Genomic DNA, 19,801 nt, shown 5'->3' on the forward strand with positions numbered 1-19,801 from the left:
TGGCATGAACAGGGGAGAAGATCAGTACACTGGAATGGTAAAGAGGTTGGAGAAAGGAAATAATACTTAACTGCATTGAAATAAACTTAAAGGGGGAAGAATAATCAGATCTATTGGGGCAGAGATTTTATTCTCGCTCCATAGAGAAGTAAAAGGGTAACAAAAGGGAAGTAAAACTAGGGAGGAACAAGGTGGGGGTGGGGTAGTTTAAAAAGGTCCTAAAGAAGAATAAGAGGGGAATTAGAAAGGAGAGGGGAGAAAGGGAAGTACAATAGGGAGGGGATCAGGGGAACTGATTAAAAACAAAACACTGGTATAGAAGGAAATAGTGAAAGAAGAAAGGACAGGACAAGGAGAGAGAATCAAAATGTCTGGGAATACACAGTTGATAATTATAACTCTGAATGTGAATGGAATGAACTCACCCATAAAATTGAAGCAATTAGCAGAGTGGATTAGCAACCAAAATCCTACCATATGTTGTCTACAAAAAACACACATGAGACAGGCAAACATACATGGAGTAAAAATGAGAGGCTGGAACAAAATCTATTGGGCTTCAACTGAGATTTCTGACAGTCTAAAAGTAAAAATAGATGTGGTTAAAAGAGATAGGGAAGGTAATTACACCCTGATAAAAGGCAGTATAAACAATAAAGAAATATCAGTACTCAATATGTATGCACCAAATGGTAAAGTGTTCAGATTTCTAAAGGAGAAGCTAGCAGAGCTCAAGGATGAAATAGATAGCAAAACTATACTAGTGGGGGACCTCAACATTCCCCTATCAGATCTAGATAAATCAACCCAAAAAATAAATAAGAAAGAGATAAAAGAGGTGAATGAAATCCTAGAAAAATTAGAGTTAATAGACATATGGAGAAAAATATATAGGGACAGAAAGGAATACACCTTCTTTTCAGCATCACATGGAACATTCACAAAGATAGACCATGTACTAGGGCATAGAAGCATGGCAAACAAATGTAAAAAGGCAGAAATAATAAATGCAACCTTATCAGATCATGATGCAATAAAAATAGTTATTAGCAAGGATACATGGAGAAACAAACCAAAAACTAATTGGTAATTAAATAATATGATTCTCAAAAATAAGTTAGTTAAAGAATAAATCACAGAAACAATTAATAATTTCATTAAAGACAATGACAATGATAAGACTTCTTACCCAAACCTATTGGATGCAGCTAAACAAGTTCTAAGTTTCTAAGGAAAATTTATATCATTGAGTGCATATATTAAGAAATTATGGAGGGCATAGATTAATGAATTGGGTATGCAACTTAAAAAACTAGGAAACAAACAAATTAAAAACCTCAGATGAAAACTAAATTAGAAATACTAAAAATCAAGGAAGAAATTAATAAAATTGAAAGTAAAAGAACTATTGAATTAATAAATAAAACTAGAACTTGGTACTTTGAAAAAACAGATAAAATAGACAAAGTACTCATAAATCTAAAAAAAAGGAAAGTACAAAACCAAATTAACAATATCAAAGATAAAAAGGGAGATGTAACTTCTAATGAAGAGGAAATTAAGGGAATCATTAAAAACTGTTTTGCCCAATTATATGGCAATAAATATAGCACTCTAGGTGATATAGATGAATATTTACAAAAATATTAATTGCCTAGATTAACAGCAGAAGAAATAGAATACTTAAATAATCCAATATCAGAAAAATAAATTGAACATGCCATTAAAGAACTGCCTAAGAAAAAATTGCCAGGGCCTGATGGATTCACAAATGAATTCTATCAAATATTCAAAGAACAACTAATCCCAATACTGTGCAAATTATTTGACATAATAAGCAAAGAAGGAGTCCTACCAAATTCCTTTTATGACACAAATATGGTACTGATTCCAAAGCCAGGTAGATCAAAAACAGAGAAAGAAAACTATAGACCAATCTCCCTAATGAACATAGATGCAAAAATCTTAAATAGAATACTAGCAAAAAACTCCAGCGAGTGATCAAGAGGATTATCCACCATGATCAGGTGGGATTTATACCAGGAATGCAAGGATGGTTCAACATTAGGAAAACCATCCACATAATTGACCATATCAACAAGATAACAAACAAAAACCACATGATTATCTCAATAGATGCTGAAAAAGCCTTTGACAAAATACAGCACCCATTCCTACTGAAAACACTGGAAAGTATAGAAATGGAAGGACATTTCCTAAAAATAATAAATAGTACATACCTAAAACCATCAACTAGCATCATATGCAATGGGGATAAATTAGAAGCCTTCCCAGTAAGGTCAGCCGTGAGACAAGGATGCCCATTATCACCTCTATTATTTAATATTGTACTAGAAACACTAGCAGTAGCAATTAGAGAAGAAAAAGAAATTGAAGGTATTAAAATAGGCAATGAGGAGACTAAGCTATCACTCTTTGCAGATGATATTGTGGTCTTCTTAAAAAATCCTATAGAACCAACTAAAAAGCTAGTAGAAATAATCAACAATATTAGCTAAGTTGCAGGATACAAAATAAATGCACATAAATCATTAGCATTTCTATATATTTCCAACACGTCACAGTAGCAAGAGGTAGAAAGAGAAACACCATTTAAAATCTCCCTAGACAATATAAAATACTTAGGAATTTATCTACCAAAAGAAACAAAGGAATTATACGAACACAACACAACTATGAAACACTTTCCAAAGAATTAAAACTAGATCTAAACCAATTGGGAAAACATTGATTGCTCATGGATAGGATGAGCTAACATAATAAAACTGACCATTCTACCCAAATTAATTTACTTATTTAATTCCATACCTATCAAACTACCAAGAAACTTTTTTTTTATAGAATTAGAAAAAAATATAACAAAGTTCATTTGGAAGAACAAAAGATCAAGAATATCAAGGGAAATAATAAAAAAAAATGTGAAGGAAGGTGGCCTAGCATTAGCAGATATTAAACTATACTATAAAGCATCAGTCATCAAAACAATATGGTATTGGCTGAGACAGAAGGGAGGATCAGTGGAAAAGCCTTGGGGTAAGTTATATCAGCAAGACAGTAATGATAAACCCAAAGAGCCCAACTTTTGGGATAAAAATTCACTATTTGACAAAAACTGCTTGTGAAATTGGAAAACAATAAGGGGGCAGCTGGGTAGCTCAGTGCATTGAGAGCCAGGCCTATAGACAGGAGGTCCTAGGTTCAAATCCGGCCTCAGACACTTCCCAGCTGTGTGACCCTGGGCAAGTCACTGGACCCCCATTGCCTACTCTTACCAATCTTCCACCTATAAGTCAATACACACAGAAGTTAAGGGTTTAAAATTAAAAAAAAAACAATATGGGAGATATTAGGTTTAGATCAACATCTCATACCCTACATCAAGATAAGTTGTGAATGGGTGAATGACTTGAATATAAAGAAGGAAAGTATAAGAAAATTAGGTGAGCACAGAATAGTATACTTGTCAGATCTCTGGGAAAGGAAAGATTTTAAAACCAAGCAAGAGTTAGAAAAAAAATTACAAAATATAAAATAAATAATTTTCATTACATTAAATTAAAAAGGTTTTGTACAAACAAAAACAATGCAACAACAAACTGGGAAAAAATCTTTATAACAAAAACCTCTGACAAAGGTCTAATTACTCAAATATATAAGGAGCTAAATCAATTGTACAAACAATCAAGCCATTCCCCATTTGATCAATGGGCAAGGGATATGAAAAGACAATTTTCAGATAAAGAAATCAAAACTATCAATAAGCACATGAGAAAGTGTTCTAAATCTCTAATAATTAGAGAAATGTAAATCAAAACAACTCTGAGGCACCACCTCACATGTAGCAGATTGGCTAAAATGACAGCAGAGGAGAGTAATGAATATTGGAGGGGATGTTGCAAAATTGGGACATTAATGCATTGCTGGTGGAGTTGTGAATTGATCCAACCATTCTGCATGGCAATTTGGAACTATGCCCAATGAATGCTAAATGATTGCCTGCCCTTTGATCCAGCCATAGCATTGCTGGGTTTGTACCCCATAGAGATCATAGGGAAAAAGACATGACAAAAATATTTATAATTGCACTTTTTGTGGTGGAAAAAATCTGGAAAATGAGGGCATACCCATCAACTGAGGAATGGCTGAACACATTGTGGTTTCTGTTGGTCATGGAATACTATTGTGCTCAAAGGAATAATAAACTGGAGGAATTCTATGTGAACTAGAAAGACCTCCGGGAATTGATGCAGAGTGAAAGGAGCAGAACTAGGAGAACATTGTACATAGAGACTGATACACTGTGATAAAATTGAATGTAATGGACTTCTGTATTAGCAACAATGCAATGACCCAGGACAACTCTGAGGGATTTATGGAAAAGAATGCTACCCACATTCAGAGGAAGACCTATAGGAGTGGCAACACAGAAGAAAAACAATTGCTTGAATACATGGGTTGATGCCGACATGATTTGGTATGTTGACTCTAAAAGATCACCCCAGTACAACTATCAACAATATGGAAATAGGTCTTGATGGATGACTCATGAAGAAACCAGTGGAATTGTGTGTTGGCTATGGGGGGAGGGATCTTGGGAGGGAGAGAGTAAGAACATGAATCTTGGGACCATGGAAAAAATTTTTTTCCAAAAAATCATTGTAATGCATGGTTGCAGCAATAGTTTTTTTTTTTTTTTTTTGCTTTTGCAAATTCAACTGTAAGCAGCCCTGGCAGTTAGGGTTTTAGAATGTTCAGAAAAGCAATTGGAGCCTGAGGCTATAAATAGTGCTGAAGTTCCAACTGAGGGGCTTTTGCCTTTTGGCTTTGGCATTGGCCTATGCTGATTGTCTTTGGGGAATTTGGGCCTAGCTGATTTCTCTTGACCTCTCCCTGATCTCTGCATCTACATCCCTGCTATTTCCCCTGAATTTCCCTTTGGGACCCTGGGAGGAAGGGTGGGCTTGGTGGTTGGACATTGTGGATTTAGTTTCTGTACGCCAGTAGGGCATCCTAAATCAAACCACCCCTATTTTAGTGATTTGATAAATACTTTACTTCAAAGGCAGTCAAACCTTCCTGACGGGGAGAGCTGGACTCTCTCAGTCTAACCCTCTCCTGTGACCCATCCCCCAGCACCAGCCTTCTCCATAGCAGCAGTTATAAAAACCTAAAACCTCTTTCCCTCTGATTATCCCTGACATTAATAAATCCCCTTTGTTACCTATACAAAGCCTCTGGAGAATGATTGGAATGAAGATTAAGGCAAAGGCTGAAGAGAGAATTATTTTTATTTTATTTCTTGAGGGAAACCTAGGCATCTATCTTGGGCAGGAAGTACCTAGCCGAGACTTCCTGCAGACATCAATTACATTGACAGGGAGGAGCCTTTGACTCCTCCCTCAAAGGGACCTTAGAAATTAACAAGAGAAAACCCTCTGGCCTTGATCTAAACATTTCTGACTGGCTCAAATTCCTCTTGTACCTTAGAGATACCTTCCCTGCCTAAAGAACCCAGCCTATTTCCTCTCAGTATCCTCTGTCTCTAGCCTCAGTGAATAAGCCTGTTTAAGCTTGCCCTCCTGTATACTCCTATCCATTCCCTTACCTTCCTATATATCACCTCATTCATCCCTTAACCTAATCATCCCCTTTATTCCTCCCTATACCAAATTGCCTACTTATTCCATAACATTAATATTAAAAAAAAAGAATTGATACTAAGTATTGTTTCCAAGGCAGATGAGTGCTAAGCACTAGTCAATTGGAATTGTCCAGAGTCACATAGCTATAAAGTGTATGAGTCCATATTTGAATCACTGAGCCCTCTAGTTGCTTCTAATGCTAATTTTCTGATTCCCTGCCTTCTGTTGATGGTTTCCTTGGAAAATGGATCTTAAAGGTTTTCAGCTTCTTCTCTCACTACCAATCCATGGTTCGCCAGCCTGGGTCACACTGCCTTCCCCAATTTAATACAGGGCTCTTTTCCTAAGTCTTAGTGGAGTATTGCATACTCTTTCCCTTAATACCACCCCACCCCCACCCCCAGCATCCACACACAGTGTTCTGTTCTGTTCCCTCAAGTAACTTAGTTCTCTGTCCCAGAAGAGGTAGTTCAGAGCCTTGTTGCACTGGTGTTAATGTGGTTAATTTTTGTAATTTGGGTCTCCAAGACTCTGAGAGGAAGGGAATATGTATGAGGTCAATTTCTATTTCCAGCCTAGGCAAGCCTTTTTTCCCCATGTTTTTGTTTTCATGAAGAGATCTTTTTCAACCTAGTCCCTGGGAGTGATGATTAGCTGTCACAGGCCCAACACGTTTCTTCCCCTTGGAACACTGATAAAGTCCTCACTGATTGTGGCTGCTGAGTAAACTTCTGTAACCTGGATCTGAGATCTTCATGGCACTGTAAATAGGAAGGGTATGTGGGGTAGATTTTGTTTCATGTGTTGGTATTTGGCTTGTCCACCTCCCTTGCTTGTAGTGTGGTAGAGGAGAAGTGCTGAGGGAGCTCAAGTTAGAGTTTAATTTATATTTTTTGTTGTTTTTAAAACTTTCTTTTGGGTTCCTGGCATCTTAGAAACAAATTCTTCTAGACATATACTGATTTAGAAAATCACAAATTAATATCATCATTGTTTAGAGGTTTCCAATCATGTCATCGAGGCCCTTTTTTCAAGTTTTCTTGGTAAAGATATTGGAATAGTCTGCCATTATTTAAATTAATGTCCAATACACCAGGTATTATATTTTATAAAGTTTATTAATAATCACTAGGAATAAAAGAATAAAAAGGTAATTATCTAACAAAATAAAACCACATGACTAGTTTTTTTTCTGCTCAAAAACCCTGTGTCCATAGCTACCACCACTGGAAGAGAAGACAGCAAGAGGCAGGAGTACACCAAATTTGTATCCTCCCTATGTCAGCAAGTAATAGAGGAGGAGTGTGGTGTGCTGGGAATTGTAGTTTTAGGGTACAGATATTAATTACACAATCCCCTCTGTGATCCTTTGAGAGACTAGTCTCGCCAATGGATCATTTAAACATAATCAGAGATCTTCAACTAGAGGTATATACAATATTGCACTTTCTAAGGGGAAATTAAAATAAATTTGAGGATAAAAGGGAAATAGAGAAAGAGAACAATATCAATGATTGCTAGGCTCATTGACCAATTGTAAACAATCTCCTTTGGCACAACAGTTTACATTCAAAATGAATGTGTTCAACCCCCTACATTTCAATTTTACTACATCCCAAAGTTCATTCTGGATCTTTTGGTGCAGTATGAGGTTTCTGCAGGCATCTCCATGGTGTATTCTCCAAATAGTTCACTTTGTAGAGTCAGGGTGGTAGTAAGTTTCTTATCCTAAAATTACTCTTAAGTAAGAAAATGTTTCTAAATCTAGAATTATGTGATAATTATACAATCCCCCCTGAGGATGGTGTTGACAAACACATGGATACCAAGGGATACATGATTGAATTATGAGGTATGAGAATCAATTGTTAAAAGATGTCAAAAGCATAAAAAAGAGAAAACAATTAAAATTAAATATTATATAAAAATTCTGAGTAGGCAAAAATAAACCCTGTAATCAGGGCCCAATAAAGTGATTTGCAGTATACACTTACCCAATCAGCAGCCAGTACTACAGAAAACTGCCACACTTATGAAAGACAGAAAAAGGACTAGATTTAGCAGCAAATGGGAAATGTTATTCCCTGGTCTGATTTTGCCATTGCTCTCAGGGATAGGGGAGCCAAGCTTGTAGTTAGACTGAGATACTTTATCTGGATCTGGCATGCGGGAAGTCTTGCATCTGACATTGTCAAACAGCCACTTCCTTGAACCTCCAAAGCAAGTCCTCTGTCTTGGTGCAGATTCTCGTCAATCCCACCAGGATTGGTTGGTCTCTTTGACCTTGTGCTTTTTGGCACTGTATAATGGCTCTTTTGTGATCCCTTCTCTTGGAATCAGACTCAATAGTTAATCAAAGTCCCATAATATTTAACAATCAATGGCAGGTTACCATAGTCTAAAGCTTTTTGGGTATGCAGTAATATTAGGGCTAAGGATATTGTGACTTATATTAGTGAGAAATCAAAAAACCATAATACTGGTTACATGTGCTTCAAGTACAAAAAATGAAAGTAAAAAGAAAGTTCAAGTATCCTATTGCACATACAAGGAAAAACAATAATAAATTTGAAAAAAAAATAAAAAATATATAGTTCACAAAATACACTGAGTTTGCCAAGGGGAGGCAGAATACCAAAGTTTCTCAACCAAAAATGAGATCCATTTCCTTTATAACTTGGCCATGATCCACAGTGTGAGTGCAAATGATTTTTATTAAGTAACAGCTTTTTAAAACAGTAATATAGCAGCTAATACATATTCAAGAAGTACCAAAATCCCCCAAATCTTAAGAGCCCATTTAATGACAATAGCAAATAAACCCACTATCATTAGGATTCACACGAGTCTCTATAGCCACTGAAGCTCATGGATACTTTAGGCTATGAATCTTATTGGGGTGCATGCATCAGAACCCCAAGAAAGCAAGGGTAGTTGAAGACTATTGGAGTCAGGGTATAACAGGGGGAACCCCAAGCAGAGGACTCACTTTGGGTTTAGGGGAGGAGGTGGTGCTTACCTGATTCTTCTAGGCCTAGCAAACCTCAAAACTTGCTGATCCTTGTGCTTTCAAACCCTGTAACCTGTAGTGCAAAAGGGTGCATATTAACCCTGCAAAGCCTTACTGCAGAGTTTCTGACAGTTGAAAAGGGTTTAGAATCTTGAAGTTAGACAGTTGACCCTGGAGACTTGATGAGAGTAGGATGGTCAACTGAGCTCTATCTTTGGACTGAAAATCTGGCCTATATTCTGCAGCTTTTCTCTTAAAATTTGTTAGCTTAACTATTTCCTTTGGATATCCCTTACCTCCTTATTTCCAATCATCATTTTCCTTTCCTGAATTTCTGTGGTTTTGAAAGGAGGGCGGATTTGGGTGTTAGCTTTCAAACTTGGTAGATTTATTTTCCCTGTAGTCAAATAGGGCTTACCCTTGTTACAAATTATCTCTTGAATCATTGTATCCAACTTTCCTAACCCTATAGGCTACAAAACCTCTTGGGGCTGAGTTAGGCAGGTCCTTTCTCAGTCTCACATTCCTGTCTCCCACCCCCACCTGAAGCTTTCTCTAGGCAGCTGTTAGAGTTATCTTGTATCCCTCCATCCCTTCCAATCAACCCTAAAAATCAATAAACCCTATTTGTCACTTAATCAAACCTTTGGCTAGTTCATTAGTTGATTGATAAGAGAGGGAGAAGGGGAGAAAGGAATAACATTTTCTCTGGGTCCTGAAGGAAATTGGAGGCGTCCATTTTGGAGGAAGTATAGTCTCAATATTTTCTCTAGACTCTTCCTTAGTGAACCTGAGAAACTAGCTAGAAATCCCTCTAGTTAATTTCAAGCCATTCCTGGATGGCCTTAACCTTTGTCTGTAAAAGTGCCCTTCCTACCCAAAGGGCTCAGTCTGTTTCCCTTCAGTGTCTCTGTCTCAGACCTGTGTACCCAGTCTGTGTCTCCCAGGCTGTAGCTGCCTGCCCTAAATACCTCATCCTCTCTCCCTTGCAATACTTTATACCTCCGTGTTTATATTCCCTAAACTCAGTCATTCCCTTGCTTCTCCTACCACCTCAATTTACCACCTTCACCATTGTACCTTCCTTATCCACTTTACTGCCTTAGGGATCCACAATCCCTATCCACAGTGCCTTGTCCCCTATTATAACTTACCTGACCTTTCCCTTAATACCTTGCCTTATCCTCTATTACAACCTTACCTTGCCTTAATTTCCCTATTACCTCTAGCCTATTCCCTTATTACAACCAGCTTATTACCCTACAAGATTAAATTCCCTTATAACAAATCATTTTTGATATCCTGCCCTGACTGACCTTGACTACCACTGTTACTGAGACATCTAGGCAGCGTGTATGGCCTGAACCTCAATCTTTGAAGACCTTCAATCAACACCATCAATGATCCCTCATAAGATTATTTATTTACTTAGTTAGTTAGGATTAAGAGCTTTAGTAAAGGAAGGAAGAAGATAGAGTGGGGGGGGGGCTTATAGCCCTGCCAGGGTTAAGCTTTCCACTAGTTTCAACTGATTATCAACAGAGATCTCCTAATCCCTCTTTCCTTCATTTTCTTTTCTTCCCCTTTGATTCATTTAGTTATTAAAAGAAATACAACTATAAGTCAGATAGTGATTGAGTCATTCTAGCTAAATATTCAAAGAAAAACATAGCCAATGGTCTTACCAGAAAGGTCCACCACTTCTATCTGTTGTGGCAGTTGAGCCAGTGGAGTCAGTTGTGTGAGGCTTTTCAGATTATATCAATTATCCTTGGATAGGAACTTCACACACTACCAAGAAACATTTCTTCTTGTGGGGATACCCTTTCCTCCAATTAATCCAGTGTGATAGGAGAGTTTTTACTTATTCCTCATAGGAAAGCTACTGACCTATTTCTTCAAGTAATTTCAGCAAGCCCTGCACTGAATAGAGAAATAATTCCAACTACTTCTGCACCCATCACCCACACAAGGCTGAGAACCTGTAGTCTGCTGTTTTTCCAATACTTGTCACAAGTTCTCTAGATGTAGCAATTCTTTCAACCTTGGCTGAGATATATTTATCAAAGCCTATTACTGCCATCATTCCAAAACATGGCAGGAGAGCCTAGAAAAGACTCTGTACTGCTGATGAAAATCTTTTGGGTCTAAAATGTCACTAAGAATCTAGATCATTCTGGTGGAAAGGTAAAGTAAGCTGAAGAGTTACAAATATAAAAAAAAATTCAGAAGCTACTAGGCTTCATACTCCCTCTCAGGGGCCATTCAGGGGTACCACACCCCTTAGGAAAAACTTTCCGATCTCTCTTATGAGATTATAACCCATCATAGGGTAACTAAACCCTTTGGGAAACCTCCCTCCTCCGGCATGAGACTGTAACAGCCATAAAAGGCATATCTTTATATGTCCCATCCATTGCAATCTGGAGGCAAGGACTACAATAGTGAAAATTACTTCAGATTCATCTATTACAATTTTATAAATGTGGAGGTGGGGAATATAATAGTGCTACAGCACTTTACTTCAGCTACTATGGTTATATAACCAAATATATGGTTACAGGCTCAGTAAATACTGTAATTAGTATAATTCCATATCCCCCTAATTTTAGTAGAATAGCTGCTAAAACTATTGAGCCTGCAATAGGAGCTTCTTCATATGCTTTAGGAAGTCACAGGTGAAGACCATATAGTGGTATTTTAACTATGAAAGTGATTATACATGCATACCATAGTGTGGAATTAGATATTGTATAATTTAAAGGATCCATTAGGATATGATTTATTAAAATATGTAGGGAGCCTAGGTTATTATTTAAATTTAGTAGGGCAATTAGAAGTGGGAGTGACCATACTAGGGTATAAAATAGGAAATAAAGTCCTGCATTTAATCATTCTTTTTGGTTACCTCATCAAGTGATAATAATAAGAGTTGGAATTAATGTAGTTTCAAACAAAATGTAGAATATAATTAATTCTGCTGTGCTAAAGGCTATAGTTAATCAGAGTTGTAGAATAATTAATATGGTTAAATGTGTTTTTTCATGATAAAGATTCTTTGTTTAAGTGGTTCTGGCTTGCTATAATTATTAGAGGAAGTAATCAGCATGATAAGATTAGTAGGGGGTCTGATAGGGAATCTATAGAGAATGAACTCTTGAAATTATAACATTTCTATATTGTGATATTTAAGTAGTAGGGTAATAATACTAATCAATAGGCTACAGGTTGTGGTATTAATTCATACTCAAGGTTTTTTTTTCCTAACATTTATTAATATTCATTTTTAACATGGTTACATGATTCATGCTCCTCCTTTCCCCTTCACCCCCCGCACTCCCCCCACCCATGGCCAATGCGCATTTCCACTAGTTTTGTCATGTGTCCTTGATCAAGACCTATTTCCAAATTGTTGGTAGTTGCATTGGTGTGTTAGTTTCGAGTCCACATCCTCAATCACGTCCACCCCGACTCTTGCGTTCAAGCAGTTGTTTTTCTTATATGTTTCCTCTCCTGCAGTCCTTCCTCTGAATGTGGGTAGCATCTTTACCATAAATCCCTCAGAATTGTCCTGGGTCTTGTATTGCTGCTGGTACAGAGGTCCATTACATTCAATTTTACCATAGTATATCAGTCTCTGTGTACAATGTTCTTCTGGCTCTGCTCCTTTCATTCTGCATCAGTTCCCGGAGGTCTCTCCAGTTTGCCTGGAACTCCTCCAGTTTATTATTCCTTTTAGCACAATAGTATTCCATCACCCGTATATACCACAGTTTGTTCAGCCATTCCCCAATTGAAGGACATCCCCTCCTTTTCCAATTTGTTGCCACCACAAAAAGCGCAACTATAAATATTTTCGTACAAGTCTGTTTATCTATGATCTCTTTGGGGTACAAACCCAGCAATGGTAGTATGGCTGGATCAAAGGGCAGGCATTCTTTTATAGCCCTTTGAGCATGGTTCCAAATTGCCAGCCAGAATGGCTGGATCAGTTCACAGCTCCACCAGCAATGCATTAATGTCCCAATTTTGCCACATCCCCTCCAGCATTCATTACTCTCCCCTTCTTTCATTTTAGCCAAACTGCTAGGTGTGAGGTGATACCTCAGAGTTGTTTTGATTTGCATTTCTCTAATTATTTGAGATTTGGAACACTTTCTCATGTGCTTATTGATACTTTTGATTTCTTTACCTGAAAATTGCCTATTCATGTCTCTTGCCCATTTATCAATTGGGGAATGGCTGGATTTTTTATACAATTGCTTTAACTCCTTGTATATTTGAGTAATTAGACCCCTGTCAGAGTTTTTCGTTATAAAGATTGTTTCCCAATTTGTTGTTTCCCTTCTGATTTTGACTACATTGTTTTTGTTTGTACAAAAACTTTTTAGTTTAATATAATCAAAACCATTTAATTTACATTTTGTGATTTTCTCTAACTCTTGCTTGGTTTTAAAGTCTTTCCTTTCCCACAGATCTGACAAGTAAACTATTCTGTGTTCACTTAACTTATTTATAGTTTCCCTCTTTATATTCAAGTCGTTCACCCATTCTGAATTCATCTTGGTGTAGGGTGTGAGATGTTGATCTAGACCTAATCTCTCCCATATTGTTTTCCAAATTTCCCAGCAGTTTTTGTCAAATAGTGGATTCATGTCCCAAAAGTTGGGCTCTTTGGGTTTATCATACACTGTCTTCCTGATGTCATGTATCCCAAGTCTATTCCATTGATCCTCCTCTCTATCTCTTAGCCAGTACCATATTGTTTTGATGACTGCTGCTTTATAGTATAGTTTAATATCCTAAGTATTTTATATTGTCTAGGGTGATTTTAAATAGTGTTTCTCTTTCTACTTCTTGCTGCTCTAGTGTGTTGGAGATGTATAGAAATGCTGATGATTTATGTGCATTTATTTTGTATCCTGCAACTTTGCTAAAGTTGTTGATTATTTCTACAAGCTTCTTAGTTGATTCTCTAGGATTTTTTAAGTAGACCATCATATCATCTGCAAAGAGTGATAGCTTAGTTTCCTTCTTGCCCACTTTGATACCTTCAATTTCTTTTTCTTCTCTAATTGCAACTGCTAGTGTTTCTAGTTAAATAATAGAGGTGATAATGGGCATCCTTGTTTCACTCCTGATCTTATTGGGAAGGCTTCTAATTTATCCCCATTGCATATGATGTTTGTTGATGGTTTTAGGTATATACTGTTTATTATTTTTAGGAAAGGTCCTTCTATTCCTATACTTTTCAGTGTTTTCAATAGGAATGGATGCTGTATTTTGTCAAAGGCTTTTTCAGCATCTATTGAGATAATCATGTGATTTTTGTTTGTTAGACTGTTGATATGGTCAATTATGTGGATGGTTTTCCTAATGTTGAACCAACCTTGCATTCCTGGTATAAATCCCACCTGATCATGGTGGATGATCTTCTTAATTACTTGCTGGAGTCTCTTTGCTGGTATTCTATTTAAGATTTTTGCATCTATGTTCATTAGGGAGATAGGTCTGAAGTTTTCTTTCTCTGTTTTTGATCTCCCTGGCTTTGGAATCAGTACCATATTTGTGTCATAAAAGGAATTTGGTAGGACTCCTTCTTTGCTTTTAAGACCCTATCCCTTATCCCCTCCCTTGATTAACTTCCCTTTCTACCCCCTCCCTTATTTTTCCCCCTCTTTTTTGTTTTTAAAGGCCTTATGAATTCCCTCCTCCTTCTCCCCTCCCTTTTTTGTCCTCCCCACTCCCCTGCTCCCCTTGGTTTATCCCTTCTAACATTCTCAGAAGGGTTAGATAAGAGTTTTATGTCCCAATGGATAGTATAGCTACTCTTCCCTCTCCGGGTTGATTACACTGAGAGTAAGGTTTGATTATTACCTGTTAATGCTCTCTTCCTCTCCTTCTTATAATAGTATTTGTCCCCTCTCCCTCCCATGCCCTCTTTGTGTATAATAGAATATTCTATTTTCTTATTCACTCAAGTTTCTCTTGGTGTCCTCTGCTATTCACCCCCCTCTTTCCCATCCCCCATGCCATCTTAGATTATTTAGTGTTCCACCCTCACCCTGTGAATTATTCTTCTTATTACTATAATAGTGAATATTATAATAGTGAATAGAGTTCACTACAGAGAATTATACATAACATTTCTCTACATAGGAATACAGATAATTAGATCTCACTGATGCCCTTAAAAAGGCAAATTTAAAAATTATAAGTTTTCTTTCTTTCCCCTCTGTTTCTTATTTATCTTTTCATGTTTCTCTCGATTTCTGTGGTTGGATATCAAACTTTCCATTTAGCCCTGGTCTTTTCTGTGCAAATACCTGGAATTCTTCAATTTTTTTGAATGCCCATAATTTCCCATGGAAATATATAGTCAATTTTGATGGGTAGTTGATCCGTGGTTGCAGGCCCAGCTCTCTTGCCTTTCTGAATATCGTATTCCAAGCCTTGCGATCTTTTAGCGTGGAGGCTGCCAGATCCTGTGTGATCCTGATTGGTGCTCCTTGATATTTGAATTGTGTCTTTCTGGCTTCTTGTAAGATTTTTTCTTTTGCTTGGAAACTCTTGAATTTTGCAATTATATTTCTGGGTGTTTTCTTTTCTGGATCGAATGTCGCAGGTCTTCTATGAATCCTTTCAATGTCTATATTTCAATGTCTCTTGTTGTAGGACTTCAGGGCAATTTTGCTGGATTATTTCTGTTAGTTTGGAGTCCAGGTTTCTATTAATTTCTGTTTTTTCTGGAAGACCAATTATTCTCAAATTGTCTCTTCTAGACTGGTTTTCTTGGTCTGTCACTCTCTCATTGAGATAATTCATGTTTCCTTCTATTTTTTCAGTCTTTTGAGTTTGTTTCATTTGTTCTTGTTGTCTTGAGAGATCATTAGCTTCCAATTGCTCAATTCTAGCCTTTAGGGATTGGTTTTTGGCTATAATCTTTCGGTTTTCGGCTATAATCTTCTGGTTTTAGGCTATAATCTTCTGGTATTCCTTTTCAATCTGGTCATTTCTGTTGTTCAATTTGCTTATCAGTTCATTTGGTTTCTGAGCCTCACTTTCCAATTGCAAGATTCTACCTTTTAAACTGTTATTTTCTTGCCAGATCTCTTCCATTTTCCTCAAAATATCAGTTTTGAACTCTTCCATAGCTTGTGAGGAGTTTTCCTTATTTGAGGAGGGTCCGGATGCTTGTTTGTTCTCCTCCTCTGTTTGCTCGGTTGTCTGGATTTTCTCTGTGTAAAAGTTGTCGAGTGTTAAAGACTTCTTTTTCTTGTTGTTAATCTTTCTCTTCTGAGCTTCCTGAGACTGGGTAGCCATCGTTAGCCCAGCAGCTTCTCAGGTTTATCCTTGCGCTCAGGGTCTGTCCGCGGTCTATTGGCTCCTGAGGTCTGTCTGGTTTTTTCCAAGGTCAAGCCCCCTGGTGGACCCCCTTGCTTGATCCTCTGCAGGAGGTTTCTTTACAAGTCTCAGGGTGCTGCTTCCACGGTCGTATTCTCGTCTGCACTGGTTCCCCACTGAGGGTTTCAGAGCTTTAGCTTGTGGCTGTGTCTGCCTCCACCCATGCCTCCAACTGTGCCTGTAATCTCAGCCTGCGCTCTGTGCCCTGCGTCCGCTCCCGCCGTCTTGCTCCCGCGCTCAAATTCCGCATGCGCTCGCTAGCTTCCTGGGGTCCCAAATCCCGCCGCTCTCAGGAACAGGCCCCGGAGCCGCCAATGACTCAATGGGTGCCCCAAACTTGCTCTACCTCTTCCTAGCTGGCCTCGGTGCTATAGGTGTTGTGTGTGGAGGGGGTGGGGGTGGGGTGGTTGCTCAGCCCGGGAGTTAGTGTGAGCTATTTCACCCCTTTATAGCATGGAAATGCCGCGATTCCACGTACCTTCCACGCTGTGCCCTGTTGTGTGGTTCCTCTGTTCGTCTGGACTTGTTTTTATGTCCACTTGAGGAGTTTTGTGTGTTTCGGTCAGGAGAGGTTAAGAGCTGCTTCTTACTCTGCCGCCATCTTAACCCGGAACTCCATACTCAAGGTTTTTAACAATATCAGGTCAGTGGAATTAATATTAGAGTTGGAATTAGGATTTTAAAAATTGTAGTAGATTTAGATTTTGGACATCATCACTTCCTGGAGATGGTTAATAGTAAGGCTAGTCCAATTCCTGCTTTACAAGCAGAAAATACTAAAAGGATTAGGGGTGTTATGGAGGTAGAGAATATGTGAAAATGAGAAATGAGTAAAACTGTTAAGATAAAGAAGGATAGTATTATACCTTCTAAGCATAGTAGGGTAGATATTAAATGTAAGCAGTAAATTAAAACTCCTATGAGAGCAAGTATAAAGACTATATTGATGTTTAGGTTGATTGATGCTATAAGGTGTTCATGGATTTAAACCATAATTGATTGAGTTGAAATCAATCATCTTAATTAGATTATATACCTATTCCATCCATTCTAATCCTTTTTGAACTCATTAATAGGCTAAGCCTGCTGTAATAAGATGATTAAGCAATAGCATATAATCAATATAATATACAGGCTAGCTAGTTGAATTGCTCATGGTAGAGGAAATAGAAGTGCAATTTCTAAATTAAATAATAGAAATGTAATTCTTACTAGAAAGAATTTCATGGAAAATGGTAGTCGTGCTGATCCTAGTGGATCAAACCCACATTCATATGGGCTTGGTTTTTCTAAATAAAGGTATAGTTGAGGAAGTCAGAAGGCAATTATGGTTATAATGGTTGCTATAAGTGAATTAATTACTAAGGTTAATTATTTTTCTCTGGTTTTACTCAGAACTTAATGATTGGAAATCACTAATACTAATTATACTAGAAAAATATGAACCTCATCAATAAAAAGAGACATAGGAACAAGTCATACAACATCTACAAAATGTCAATATCAGGCAGCTGCTTCAAAACTGAAAAGATGTGTAGAGGTGAAGTGAAAGTAGAATTGGCAAAGTAGGCAGACAATTAGGAATGTGGACCCAATAATTATATGGAGGCTGTGAAATTCTGTAGTTACAAAAAAGGTTGAGTCATAAATTCCATCCGAGATTATGAATGAGGCTTCATAATATTCTATGGCTTGTAGAATTGTAAAATATATTCCTAGTAAAATGGCTTGAATTATTTGTTTATAGTTACCTGCTATTAGACTGTGGTGGGCTCATATGATTGAGACTCCTGAGGCTAATAAGAGAGATGTATTTAGAAGTGGAATTAAGTGGATTAAGGGGGTGAATACTTGTTGGAGATCAGCAACTTCTAATTCTGGAGTAGGAGCTAAGCTTGAGTGATAAAGTGCTCAGAAAAATCCAATAAAAAAGAAAACTTCTGATAGGATAAACAGGATTATTCCATATCTCAACCCCTTTTTTACTACAGAAGCGATGTCCTTATAATGTTCCTTCTTGAACAATATCCCGTCATCATTGATATATTGTTAAAAGTATAGAAACCAGTTTGATGATTAATAGTAAGATAGAATTAAAATGAAATCATATAATTATTCCTGAGGTTAAAAGTATTGCTGAGAGTGCCCCTGTTAGTGATCATGGGCTAGGATTGACTGTGTGATATGTGTGAGTTTGGTGGGTCATTATGAATTATCATGTATAGGCTTACTAGAAGTGTAAAAACATAGGCTTGAATTATTGTTACAGCTAGTACAGAATAGTTAGGAGAAATAAGATTGAGAATATAATGTTTGATAAATTATATTAATTGATGATAGAGCCAATAAGGTGAATAAGTTGATGTTACATGTTTTTAATCTCTTTTAAGAAAATCTTGGGAACTCTTTGGGAATTAGAAGGAAAGTTCTTTTTTCCCCTTTATCTTTATTATTGTTGTTATTGCTATTATTATTTTTATAGTAATTTTTTTCTTTCCTAATTTTTTAGGGTTGAGACAGTTTCTTATAAGTGTAATATAGATGGCTGCCTCACAAAACTAACCCATATATGTCTTGGCTTTTTATTTCAACAGATGACATCTGAGATCTGAATTATTGAATGTCGTGGGAGCAGTGCTTTCCATCTTTATTGAAGGTAGGGTGAGAGTTGTGGCCACAGCCTCAGGTGGCCTGGCAAGAGAGAGACAACTTTGTAGTTTCCTGAAGTAACATCACTAGGTCAAAGAATATGCATAACTTGATAACTTTTAACATAAAGTTTTAAATTGCTTTTCACAATGGCGATGACAGTTCATAGCTCCACCAAAAAAGTAAATCACTGTGCCATGATCCCTCAAATTTATAACATATAATTTCCACTGGATCCTCACTGTTGCAAGACAATTATATTTCTCTTATTTTCTCACTGTCTCACTTTTCACAACGGCTTTTCTTCCCCGCCCCCCCCAACCTCTAAAATTGAGGCCATTCACTGTGAATTCTCTCTTCTCAGGTTCTCATCTTCTATCAACCAGATGCTTTTGGTTATTTTCTCCTCCTTTACCTTTTTGTCATGTCATGAAATGGTCTTCATCCTTACTTAAACTAACCACAAACAAATCTATTCCTTCCCCTCTTCTCCAACAAATTTTCCCCTCTATTAGCCCATCTCTTTCACTTCTTTTTCTTTTTTTTTTTTCAAAAATCCTTAATTTCCGTCTTAGAATCAATACTGTGTATTGTTCCTAAGGCTGAAAAATGAAATCCTTCAATTAAGAGAGCCATAATCAATTGACTTACCCTGAGAGATTATCCATATTCCATCAGAATTGGCAATTGGAAGGGGAGTCAGCTGTGTGGACCTTTTCTCATTTTATCATTAATTCCTTCATTGTGGATTATTATTCAGAAACATCCTCTCTTGTGGGAATACTCTTTTTCTCAACTAAATCATTGAGTTGGGAGAGAATCAATCTATTCCTCTTAGGAAAAGCCATTGGTCTTTCCCTCAAGTAAGAACAAGCAGGCTCTGTTTCATCTTAGGAGAGAACCCTCAACTGTTACAGTCTCTCCTGCATCCATCCCCACAAAACCTGCCATTTGCTTCAGCCTGCTGCCCAGCTTGATTTTTACAATAGTGAGAGTGATTCAGAAATGACATTTGTCTTAAGAAAATGTTCAGAGATAAGAGAAGTCCAAAAAGGAGCACAGAAGAGGTTATGTT

At 37.3% G+C, this 19,801-nt stretch overlaps 1 pseudogene; it reads right to left on the reverse strand.

Moving 5' to 3' along the window:
* Window positions 1–16,327, reverse strand: part of LOC123241671 — a 33,729-nt pseudogene extending 17,402 nt beyond the window's left edge.
* Between the last annotated feature and the right edge of the window lie 3,474 nt (window positions 16,328–19,801).

The sequence above is a fragment of the Gracilinanus agilis genome, chromosome 3 (assembly GCF_016433145.1).
Source record: "Gracilinanus agilis isolate LMUSP501 chromosome 3, AgileGrace, whole genome shotgun sequence".
Classification (NCBI taxonomy): Eukaryota; Metazoa; Chordata; class Mammalia; order Didelphimorphia; family Didelphidae; genus Gracilinanus; species Gracilinanus agilis.